The sequence below is a fragment of the Loxodonta africana genome, chromosome 26, assembly GCF_030014295.1.
Source record: "Loxodonta africana isolate mLoxAfr1 chromosome 26, mLoxAfr1.hap2, whole genome shotgun sequence".
In the NCBI taxonomy this organism is placed as follows: domain Eukaryota; kingdom Metazoa; phylum Chordata; class Mammalia; order Proboscidea; family Elephantidae; genus Loxodonta; species Loxodonta africana.
Genome location: NC_087367.1, coordinates 25,884,844 through 25,895,503, shown reverse-complemented (window position 1 = coordinate 25,895,503; position 10,660 = coordinate 25,884,844). Strand labels below are relative to the sequence as shown.

Sequence of the window (10,660 nt, the reverse complement as noted above, 5' to 3'; positions counted from 1 at the left end):
ATCAGGACGTGGATATACATTTTTTGGGTCAGCATTCAACCCACACCTGTTGCCATCAAGTCAATTCCAACTCACAGCGATCCTATAGGAGAAAGCAGAACTGCCCCATAGGGTCTTCAAGGCTGTAATATTTATGTGGGCAGATTGCCTCGTCCTTCTCCCACGGAGCGGCTGGTGGATTTGAACCACCAATCTTTGAATTATATTTAGATTTTTACAAATGAAGAAATACAGGATATGAATTAGAAAATTTTAAGTGGAAAAAAAAAATCCTTAGAATGTAAATTATAATATCTGACCATCACCAATCCCTAAACTTTCAAAGAAAATCCAGATCAAATTTCTAACAAAAAGAAGTTTATCTTCTCAAGGAAATAAAGGCAGAACGGTTGATTATACTGTCTTAGTTATCTAGTACTGCTGTAACAGATATACCACAAGTGAATAGCTTTAACAAACAGAAATTTATTTTCTCACAGTTTAGGAGGCTGGAAGTATGGATTCAGTGTGCCAGCTCGAGGGGAAGCTTTCGCTCTCTGTTAGCTCTTGAGGAAGGGCCTTGTTTCTTTTCAGCGTCTGCTCCTGGGCAATCTTCATGTGATGTAGCATCTCTCTTCCCCCATCTCTGCTTGCTAGCTTGCTTGTTTCATCTCTTTTATTATCTCAAAAGAGATTAAGACACACCATACACAAATACTGCCTCACTAACATAACAAACTCATTCCCAAATGGGATTATGACCATAGGTATAGAGGTTAGGATTTACAATACATATTTTTGGGGGGCACGTTTCAATCCATAACAATTACCTTCTAACTACACAGCTCATTTTCTTTTACTGGTCCATTCACTGGGTAATTCAACAGGTGATAAAATAATTGGAAATAATTAAACTATAAGATTGAAAGTTAACTATATAGTGTATTGGTAACGGTTACTAGGCTACAATTAACTTTATCATTTAATTGCTTTCTGGAAATAACATGATTTAGATAAAACCAAAAAGAAAAGCAAAATAAACAAACCCAAAGAACAAAAATCTTGACACACACTTCTAATGTTACTGTATCAAGGGCTACACATTTCCTAATAATTTCCCCTTAAACGTACATATTACTTTCAAAGAAATTCTTTCAGATATTTATCTAATATAGAAAACCACACCATGCCAGGTGTTTGGAGCACAAAGATAAGTGATACTATCTTTGCCTTGAAGATGTTCACAGGCTCATGGACGCAACTGTCACCGAGTAAACAGCGATGATACAGGCATAACATACGTGTGCTCAAAGACGGGAGGGAAGGATTGTATTCAGTTAAACTCAACCTTCTACAAAAAGTTCGATGAGGCATCAAAGAATACAGCTTTTGGAAATGATAAGATTTGTGTAGAAGTTGCTCAAGGGAAGTTGATTGACCTTGATCTTGATGGACTGATTTTTGACAAAGTAGCAGAGCATTCTGGGCACAAGGAACAGCATGAAAAGGAAACAGAGACTGGAAAGTGCTTGGCTTGTGGGGAGTTTATAGCTGAAACATACGATGACGCCTACAGGAAGAGGTGGGGAAAAGCTGGAAAAATAGCTGTGGACAAACTGTGAAGGGCCTGGAGGCCACTCATAGCTAATGATTGTAACACTGTACTAGTGTAACAACTAACAACAAGTTCGTAGTGTTTTTGTTTCTTTCCTCCAGGAGTTCCTTTTACACTATACACTCCGAGTTGGGGGGAAGGGCATTTCTTCTTCTTATGCCATTACTTCAACAGTGTCTGGTAAAGAGTTCATCTCAAACCAGGCTACTCAGTGTTTTAACTTTACCAAAAATCAATGGCTATCATTGCCCATGAGTTTCTATCTCTCAGATAATTTTTATCGATCACAGAATCAAAGATATTGGAGAACAGGCAGGGGTGCAGGTATTTGATAGGAATACAGCGAGATTCCAGCTATTTTTCCCATCTTTCTGAACTTGAAGAAATCAGTACTGACATCTGCCTTTGTCTTAAGAATCAAGAGTTGGCAGGCCCTGTTCTCAGTCCATACCCTACTCCACACGTTTATTAAATGCCTCTCCTAACGGAGAGATTGGAGGTTCAAGTCCACCCTGAGGCATCTTGGAAGAAAGGCCTGGTGAGCTACTTCTGAAAAATCAGCCACTGAAAACACTATAGATCACAGTTTTACTCTGACACACTTTTTTTTGTTTGAACTGAGGATGTAGCAGAGTACAACTCAGTGGGCTGATCCTGTGAAAGCTTACAGCTCTAGGTGCTTTAAGTTTCATTTCAGTTATTACTGAGGAGACAGTAATGTTTCTTTTGTATCCAAACCTTGTTAAAACAGAAACCTATTATCACAGGTCTATATTATATGGTATTCTGGTTAAATAAAGCAAATATTACCTGTAACGTCTCTGTAAACCATAATAAAATGGGAGGGAGAGTGGTTCTTTAGAAGGAATGCTTTGTTTCAAATCTGTGGCAAGTGAGAGGTTACGTATTAGTACATTTTTTCCCAAAAGTTCTCTAAGTTCAACATAACCTATTTTTAATAAAATGACCTTGGCTAGGCTTACGTATTCATTAGTGTGGCTTGCTTGAAGTTCAAAAAATATCTTATATTCTTAAGATCCATATAATTCTTAATCCCCGTCAATGAAGTGTTCTATGCATTGTAAAACTGGCCTTCTGATTTTTTAATAGGGCAAGCGTTACATGACATATAGAAGTGTACCGTTTTTAATCCTGTTCGGCACAAGGCCAGGGGTGGGGGCAGGGGCGGGGGCGGGGGCGGCAGGGAGATGAGAGTTAGGAATTAAGCTCTATGCAAGCCTACTTTTAAGTGATGGCAATACAGAAAGGGGTTTGTAGTTTTTAAAGAGTTTATCTGGTGGAGCTTCATTTTATTTTCATTACACAAACCTCAGAAAGTGAGCTGGGTGGAATTCTGAACGTTGGCCATGCTGAGAAGATAGTGGTTTTCACCTGAAAGCAACTCAGAAAGGTGGGAGGCAATGGGCTTGAGATTCAGCAAGTTGCTGTAAAGAAGCAGAGATGTTTACTGCAACATGTCCACGTTTGACCACCTTATAGAGAAAGGTTCAAGGCTGTGCCCTGAAAGGGGCTCAAGATAAGGCTTAAAATAGAGGAGGTGGGTGGGTTTGGGCGGCGGGAGTGCCTGGAGGGGCGGTGGGTTTGGGCGGCGGGGTGACCTGAGGGGATCGGGCCGCAAGGTGGAGGGCGCGCGCCGGGCCTCGCACTGGGTCAGGTGCGGATGGTCTTGAGGCGCGGCGCGGCGGTCCGGCGAGAACAAGGGCATCGAGGGAAGGCGACATCCCAGCAACAATGCCGGGCCCGGCCAAAGCGCCCGCCAGGGCTCGGTATTCTGATTTGTGAGCGGTGCGCTGGGAGCTCGGCCCGGGCCAGTTGAACGCTCCGCGGGAAGAGGCGGGAACCGCGGGCGAGCGGCCGCGGGCTCCTCCCCCGGCACCTCCGCTGTCGGGTCAGGACTCGGCGGCCGCGGCGCCGTACTCGGGACCCGCCGCTCCAGGGCTGCTTTCCGCCCTCCACTTTCCTCTCGTCTGCCGGGCCGCAGGACCCCGGTCCCCCCTAGGTGGAAAGCCCGCGTGGCGGATACAGGTGCGCGCTGAGGCGGGGAAGCGAGCTAGGGCGGGACACGGCCGGGAGCAGGCGGGGAACGGCGCACTTCCGGCGGCGGAGGAGATGCTTCCGGGTCGCGTAGTGTCTTCCTGGCCGCCGTCGACGCTGCGGTCGTCACCGCCAGTGGTCTGTGTGGGTCTGTGCGTCGTTCTGGCAGTCAGTGCTACTGTGCCTCCTCCAGGCTGGAGAGGGGACCCGCGGCGGCTCCCTCGGGCGAGCCCGCGCTTCGGAAGCTCTGGTCCCTCGGTCTTCCGTATATCCGCGCAGGTCGCCACTTGCGAGATGAATGGGAACCTGCCCCGCAAATCCGGAGAAATTTCAGCCTGAGACACCTTTCCAGCTCTCACCTCGGCCCCCTGGGGCTTACCTATCAGCCTTGACTGTTCAGCAGGCTTTTTTTTTTGCTCAAACTCGGATCCTCTACCTATTTTAGACAAAAACTAAGACCAGATCGTCATTGCAACCATTTGCAAATAAAATAAACATCAGGGAGCCCTAAATTAAAAAAAAATTATAAAATAGTATAACGAAAATCTGGTGAAATATGAGTATTAGAATTCACTTCGGAAGTATCAGATTATCCAGGCCCTGCGAAGGATCTGATAGTTTATTCAGTAAAGCCTCAGGGCAATTTAAACCTCAGACATGCTCATAACCCATAATGTTTACCCTTCTTGCTAAATTTTCAATTTACTTCCCAAGTTTATCAATGTGTGTTTTGTTTTTCCCCCAAGGTTCTGCTGATGAATTTTAAGAGGATGTATATACTACATATATGCTAAGCATAATTTTATAAAGCATAGTTTCCATATCTAAAAAATCAAGAAGATGAAAATTAGATAATTTTTAAGTTAATTTTTCATGAAGTTTCTATAAAGGAATTTTAATGTAGCAATTTCCTTAGTCTTAATATTTTGATGATTTATTAGAATTCTTGATTCTCTCCAAATAACCTTTAATTATGTATTATTAATTTCAGGTGCTGATAATTTATATTAAAATAACGTCTATCCCTCGTTATTATTAGTGCCTTACAAATTGAAACGTGTATCAGGAATAATAGTTAAGATCTGGTTATTAAAGCATTAGAATTTTAGTATTTAGTCAATGAAAATTTTAATGTGTTTCGATACTGAAATACAGCTATACACTACTAATTTGATAATTAAAAGTAAAAAGGTTATGAATGACAATACAATCTTTGAAAAATTGCACTGCAGGAAGGCAGGTGTTCTGATTTAGTACATTTCTACATTAGTTTTTTTTTTTTTTTTAAGTTATTGGTGGCATTTTTCAAGTAATTGCCTTAGCACATTCATTTTATGCTGATACAAAACAAACATAGGTTGGGCCATTGGTCTATAATTGTGGTTATTTAAAATAAATACCCCTTCTATTAATTCTAGTTTTTTCCAGTTAATTTTCATAGTTCTGAAACCATTTTTCAGCTCTGAACAGCTCTGCCCAGTTAGCGTTCTCCTTCATGTCCTTGTTGATGTTCTCTGAATCTTTATCATGGTAGCAATGCATCCAGGAGTTAGGAACAGATACTTTGAAGGGTGACAGCTCTCTTCCGAGTTGGGTGGTCCCTGGGCAAATTATTTGACAACTGTATACTTCAGTTTTCTGACCTGCAAAATAGAAATAATAGGACCTGCCTCAAAGATATAATTTGGAATAGCTATAATTCCTAAAGAAAGGTCAAACAAAATATAATACCCTTTCCCACCTGTTTACACCTGGTCTTGTCTCAGGGATAAGGCCTCCTGAGGTAGATTTTTCACTCCTATTTATCTATTAAATGGAAAAAAAGATTAAATTAAGCTATGTTTCTTTTTTATATATAATTTTTATTGTACTTTAAGTGAAAGTTTACAGATCAAGTCAGTCTCTCACACAAAAACCCATGTACACCTTGCTACACACTCCCAATTACTCTCCCCCTCATGAGACAGCCCGCTCTCTCCCTCTTCTCTCTCTTTTTGTGTCCATTTCGCCAGCTTCTAACCCCCTCCACCCCCTCATCTCCGCTCCCGGTAGGAGATGCCAACGTAGTCTCAAGTGTCCACCTGATCCAGGAGGCTCACTCATCACCAGCATCCCTGTCCAACCCATTGTACAGTCTAATCCATGTCTGAAGAGGTGGCTTCGGGAATGGTTCCTGTCCTGGGCCAACAGAAGGTCTGGGGGCCATGACCACTGGGGTCCTTCTAGTCTCAGTCAGACCATTAAGTCTGGTCTTTTTATGAGAATTTGGTGTCTGCATCCCACTGCTCTCCTGCGCCCTCAGGAGTTATCTGTTGTGTTCCCTGTCAGGGCAGTCATCGGTTGTAGCCAGGCACCATCTAGTTCTTCTGGTCTCAGGATGATGTAGTCTCTGATTTATGTGGCCCTTTCTGTCTCTTGGGCTCATAATTGCCTTGTGTCCTTAGTGTTCTTCATTCTCATTTGATCCAGGTGGGTTGAGACCAATTGATGCATCTTAGATGGCGGCTTGCTAGCATTTAAGACCCAGACACCACTCTCCAATGTGGGATGCAGAATGTTTTCTTAATAGATTTTATTATGCCAATTGACTTAGATGTCCCCTGAAACCATGGTCCCCAGACCCCTGCCCCTGCTACACTGGCCTTCGAAGCATTCAGTTTATTCAGGAAACTTCTTTGCTTTTGGTTTAGTCCAGTTGTGGTGACCTCCACTGTACTGTGTGTTGTCTTTCCCTTCACCTAAAGTAGTTCTTACCTGCTATCTAATTAGTGAATACTCTTTTCCCACCTTCCTTCCCTCCCCCATCTGGTAACCACAAAAGTGTTTCCTTCTCAGTTTAAACTATTTCTCAAGTTCTTATAATGGTGGTCTTACACAATATTTGTCCTTTTGCAACTGACTAATTGCAGTCAGCATAATGCCTTCCAGGTTTCTCCATGTTATGAAACGTTTCACAGATTCCTCATTGTTCTTTATTGATGCATAGTATTCCATTGTGTGAATATACCATAATTTATCCATTCATCCATTGATGGGCACCTTGGTTGCTTCCATCTTTTTGCTGTTGTAAACAGTGCTGCAATAAACATGGGTGTGCATATATCTGTTCGTAGAAAGGCTCTTATTTCTCTAGGATATATTCCGAGGAGTGGGATTGCTGGATCATATGGTAGTTCTAGTTCTAGCTTTTTAAGGAAGCGCCAAATGGATTTCCAAAGTGGTTGTACCATTTTACATTTCCACCAGCAGTGTATAAGTGTTTCATTCTCTCCACAGCCTCTCCAACATTTATTATTTTGTGTTTTTTTGGATTAATGCCAGCCTGGTTGGAGTGAGATGAAATCTCATTGTAGTTTTGATTTGCATTTCTCTAATGGCTAATGGTCGTGAGCATTTCCTCATGTGTCTGTTAGCTGCCTAAATGTCTTCTTTAGTGAAGTGTCTATTCGTATCTTTGGCCCATTTTTTAATTGGCTTATTTGTCTTTTTGTAGTTCAGTTTTTGCAGTATCATGTAAATTTTAGAGATCAGATGCTGATCGGAAATGTCATAGCTAAAAACTTTTTCCCCAGTCTGTGGGTAGTCTTTTTACTCTTTTGGTGAAGTCTTTGGATGAGCATAGGTGTTTGATTTTTAGGAGCTCCCAGTTATCTGGTTTTTCTTCTGCATTGTTAGTAATGTATTATATACTGTTTATGCCATGAATTAGGGCTCCTGATGTTGTCCCTATTTTTTCTTCCATGATCTTTATCTTTTGAAGTATTATATTTAGGTCTTTGATCCATTTTGAGCTCATTTTTATGGATGGAGTGAGGTATGGGTCTTGTTTCATTTTTTTGCGGATGGATATCCAGTTATGCCAACACCATTTTTTAAAAAGACTGTCTTTTCCCCATTTAACTGTTTTGGGGCCTTTGTCAAATATCAGCAGCTCATATGTGGATGGATTTATGTCTGGATTCTCAATTCTGTTCTGTTGGTCTATGTATCTGTTGCTGAACCAGTACAAGGCTGTTTTGACTACGGTAGCGGTATAATAGGTTCTAAAATTAGGTAGAGTAAGGCCTCCCACTTTGTTCTTCTTTTTCAGTAATGCTTTACTTACCCAGGGCCTCTTTCCCTTCCATATGAAGTTGGTGATTTATCTCTACATCTCATTAAAGAATGTCGTTGGAAATTGGATCGGAATTGCATTAAGTCTATGGATCACTTTTGGTAGAATAGACATTTTTATAATGTTAAGTCTTCCTATCCATAAGCAACGTATGTTTTTCCACTTATGTAGCTATCTTTTGGTTTCTTGCAGAAGAGCTTTGTAGTTTTGAGATAATTTTACTTCTTCCTTGCCAATCTGTATGCCCTTTATTTCTTTACCTAGCCTAATTCCTCTGGCTAGGGCTTCCAGCACAATGTTAAATAAGAGCAGTGATAAAGGGCATCCTTGCCTGGTTCCTGATCTCAAGGGGATTGCTTTCAGACTCTCTCCACTTAGGATGGTGTTGGCTATTGGCTTTGTATAAATGCCCTTTATTATGTTGAGGAATTTTCCTTCTGTTCCTATTTTGCTGAGTTTTTATCATGAATGGGTGTTGAACTTTGTCAAATGCCTTTTCTGCATCAATTGATAAAATAATTTGATTCTTGTCTTTTGTTTTATTTATATGATGGATTCCATTAATTGTTTTTCTAATGTTGAACCATCCCTGCATACCTGATATGAATCCCACTTGGTCATAGTTTGAATTATTTTTTTGATATGTTGTTGAATTCTATTGGCTAGAATTTTGTTGAGGATTTTTGCATCTAAGTTCATGAGGGATATAGGCATGTAATTTTCTTTTCTTATGGTATCTTTACCTGGTTTTGGTATCAGGGATATGGTGGCTTCATAGAATGAGTTTGGGAGTATTCCGTCCTTTTCTATGTTGTGAAATACCTTTCGTAGTAGCAGTAGAACTCTGTAGTGAAGCCATCCGGGCCAAGGCTTCTTTTTGTTGGGAGTTTTTTTTATTACCTTTTCAATCTCTTCTTTTGTTATGGGTCTATTTAGTTATTCTACCTCTATTTGTGTTAGTTTAGGTAGGTAGTGTGTTTCTAGGAATTCATGCATTTCTCCTAGGTCATCAAATTTGTTAGAGTACAATTTCTCATAGTAATTTGATATGATTCTTTTAATTTCATTTAGGTCTATTGTAACATCACCCCTTCCATTTCTTCTTTGGGTTATTTGCTTCCTCTCCTATTTTTCTTTTGTCAATTTGGCCAATGGTTTATCAATTTTGTTGATTTTTTCAAAGAACCAGCTTTTGGTCTTGTTAATTCTTTCAATTGTTTTTCTCTTTTCTATTTCATTTAGTTCAGCTCTAGTTTTTATTATTTGTTTTCTTCTGGTGCCTGAGGGTTTCTTCTGTTGCTTTCTTTCTATTCAAGTTGTGGGGATAATTCTTTGATTTTGGCACTGTCTTCTTTTTGTATATGTGCATTTATTGATATGATTGACCTCTGAGCACTGCTTTTGCTGTGTCCCAAAGGTTCTGATAGGAAGTGTTTTCATTCTCATTGGATTCTGTGAATTTTTTTATTCCATTCTTAATGGGTTTTTTTTTTTTTTTAATGTCTCCTATAATCCAGTCTTTTTTTGAGCAGGATATTGTTCAGTTTCCAAGGGTTTGATTCTTTTCCCTGCTTTTTCTGTTAATGATTTTCACTTTTATGGCCTTATGGTCAGAGAAGATGCTTTGTAATATTTCAATATTTTGGATTCTGCTAAGGCCTGCTTTATGACCTAATATGTGGTCTAGTCTAGAGGATGTTTCATGTGCACTAGAAAAGAAAGTATACTTGGTTGCTGTTGGGTGGAGTGTTCTGTATATGTCTTTGAGGTCAAGTTGGTTGTTCGGGGCATTTAGATCTTCAGTGTCTTTACTGCACGTCTTTCTGGGTGTCCTGTCCTTCACTGAAAGTGGTGTGTTGAAGTCTCCTACTATTATTGCGAACCTGTCTATCTCACTTTTCAATGCTGATGGAGTTTGTTTTATGTATCTCGCAGCCCTGTCATTGGGTGCATAAATATTTAATACGGTTATATCTTCTTGGTATATTGTCCCTTTAGTCATTATATAGTGCCCTTCCTTATCTTTATGTTGGATTTAACTTTAAAGTCTATTTTGTCAGAAATTAATATGCCACTCCTGGTCTTTTTTGATTGTTGTTTGGTTGATATATTTTTTCCCATCCTTTGAGTTTTAGTTCGTTTGTGCCTCTAAGTCTAAGGTGTGTCTCTTGTAGGCAACATATAGATGGATCTTGTTTTTTAATCCATTCTGCCACTCTCTGTCTCTTTATTGGTGCATTTAGTCCATTTACAATCGGGGTAAGTATTGATAGGTATGAATTTAGAGCTATCATTTTGATGTCTTTTTTTGTGTGTTTTTGAGAGTTTCTTTTTCGCACTTAATTTTATGTGCTGAGTGGATCATCTTTATATGTTGTCCTTTTCTCGTATTCGTTGTTGTTCATTTTGTTTCTGCTGAGTCTCTATTTTTCCCTTGTATTTTATTTTGATGTGTAGGATAGTTTGTCTCCTTTGTGGTTACCTTATTATTTAACTCTATTTTTCAAAATTTAAACCTGACTTTTATTTCTTTGTATTGCCTCATCTTACTCTCCATATGGAAGATCTATGACTACATTTCATAATCCCCTTTTATTGTTTTAATGTTGTCTTCTTTTACATAATAACATCACTGATACCCTGTTTTGAGCTTTTTTTTTTTTTTTTTAGTCTTGCTTTGTTTTTTTGATTACCCTGTCTGGGTTGACTTCTGGTTGCTCTGCCCAGTGTTCTAGTCTTGGGTTGATACCTGATACTATTGATTTTCTAACCAAAGAACTCCCTTTAGTATTTCTTGTAGTTTTGGTTTGATTTTTATGAATTCCCTAAACTTCTGTTTCTGGAAATGTCCTAATTTCACCTTCATATTTAAGAGACAGTTTTGCTGGATATATGAT

General features: G+C 39.8%; 1 protein-coding gene across 1 annotated transcript in view; it reads left to right on the top strand.

The window, feature by feature from the left end:
• Window positions 1-3,482: 3,482 nt before the first annotated feature.
• Window positions 3,483-10,660, top strand: part of RMDN2 (regulator of microtubule dynamics 2) — a 118,524-nt gene continuing 111,346 nt past the window's right edge. The window contains exon 1 of the mRNA XM_010595873.3: window positions 3,483-3,640. The gene's annotated coding sequence lies outside the window, so the exon portion shown is untranslated. The remainder of the gene's footprint in view (window positions 3,641-10,660) is intronic.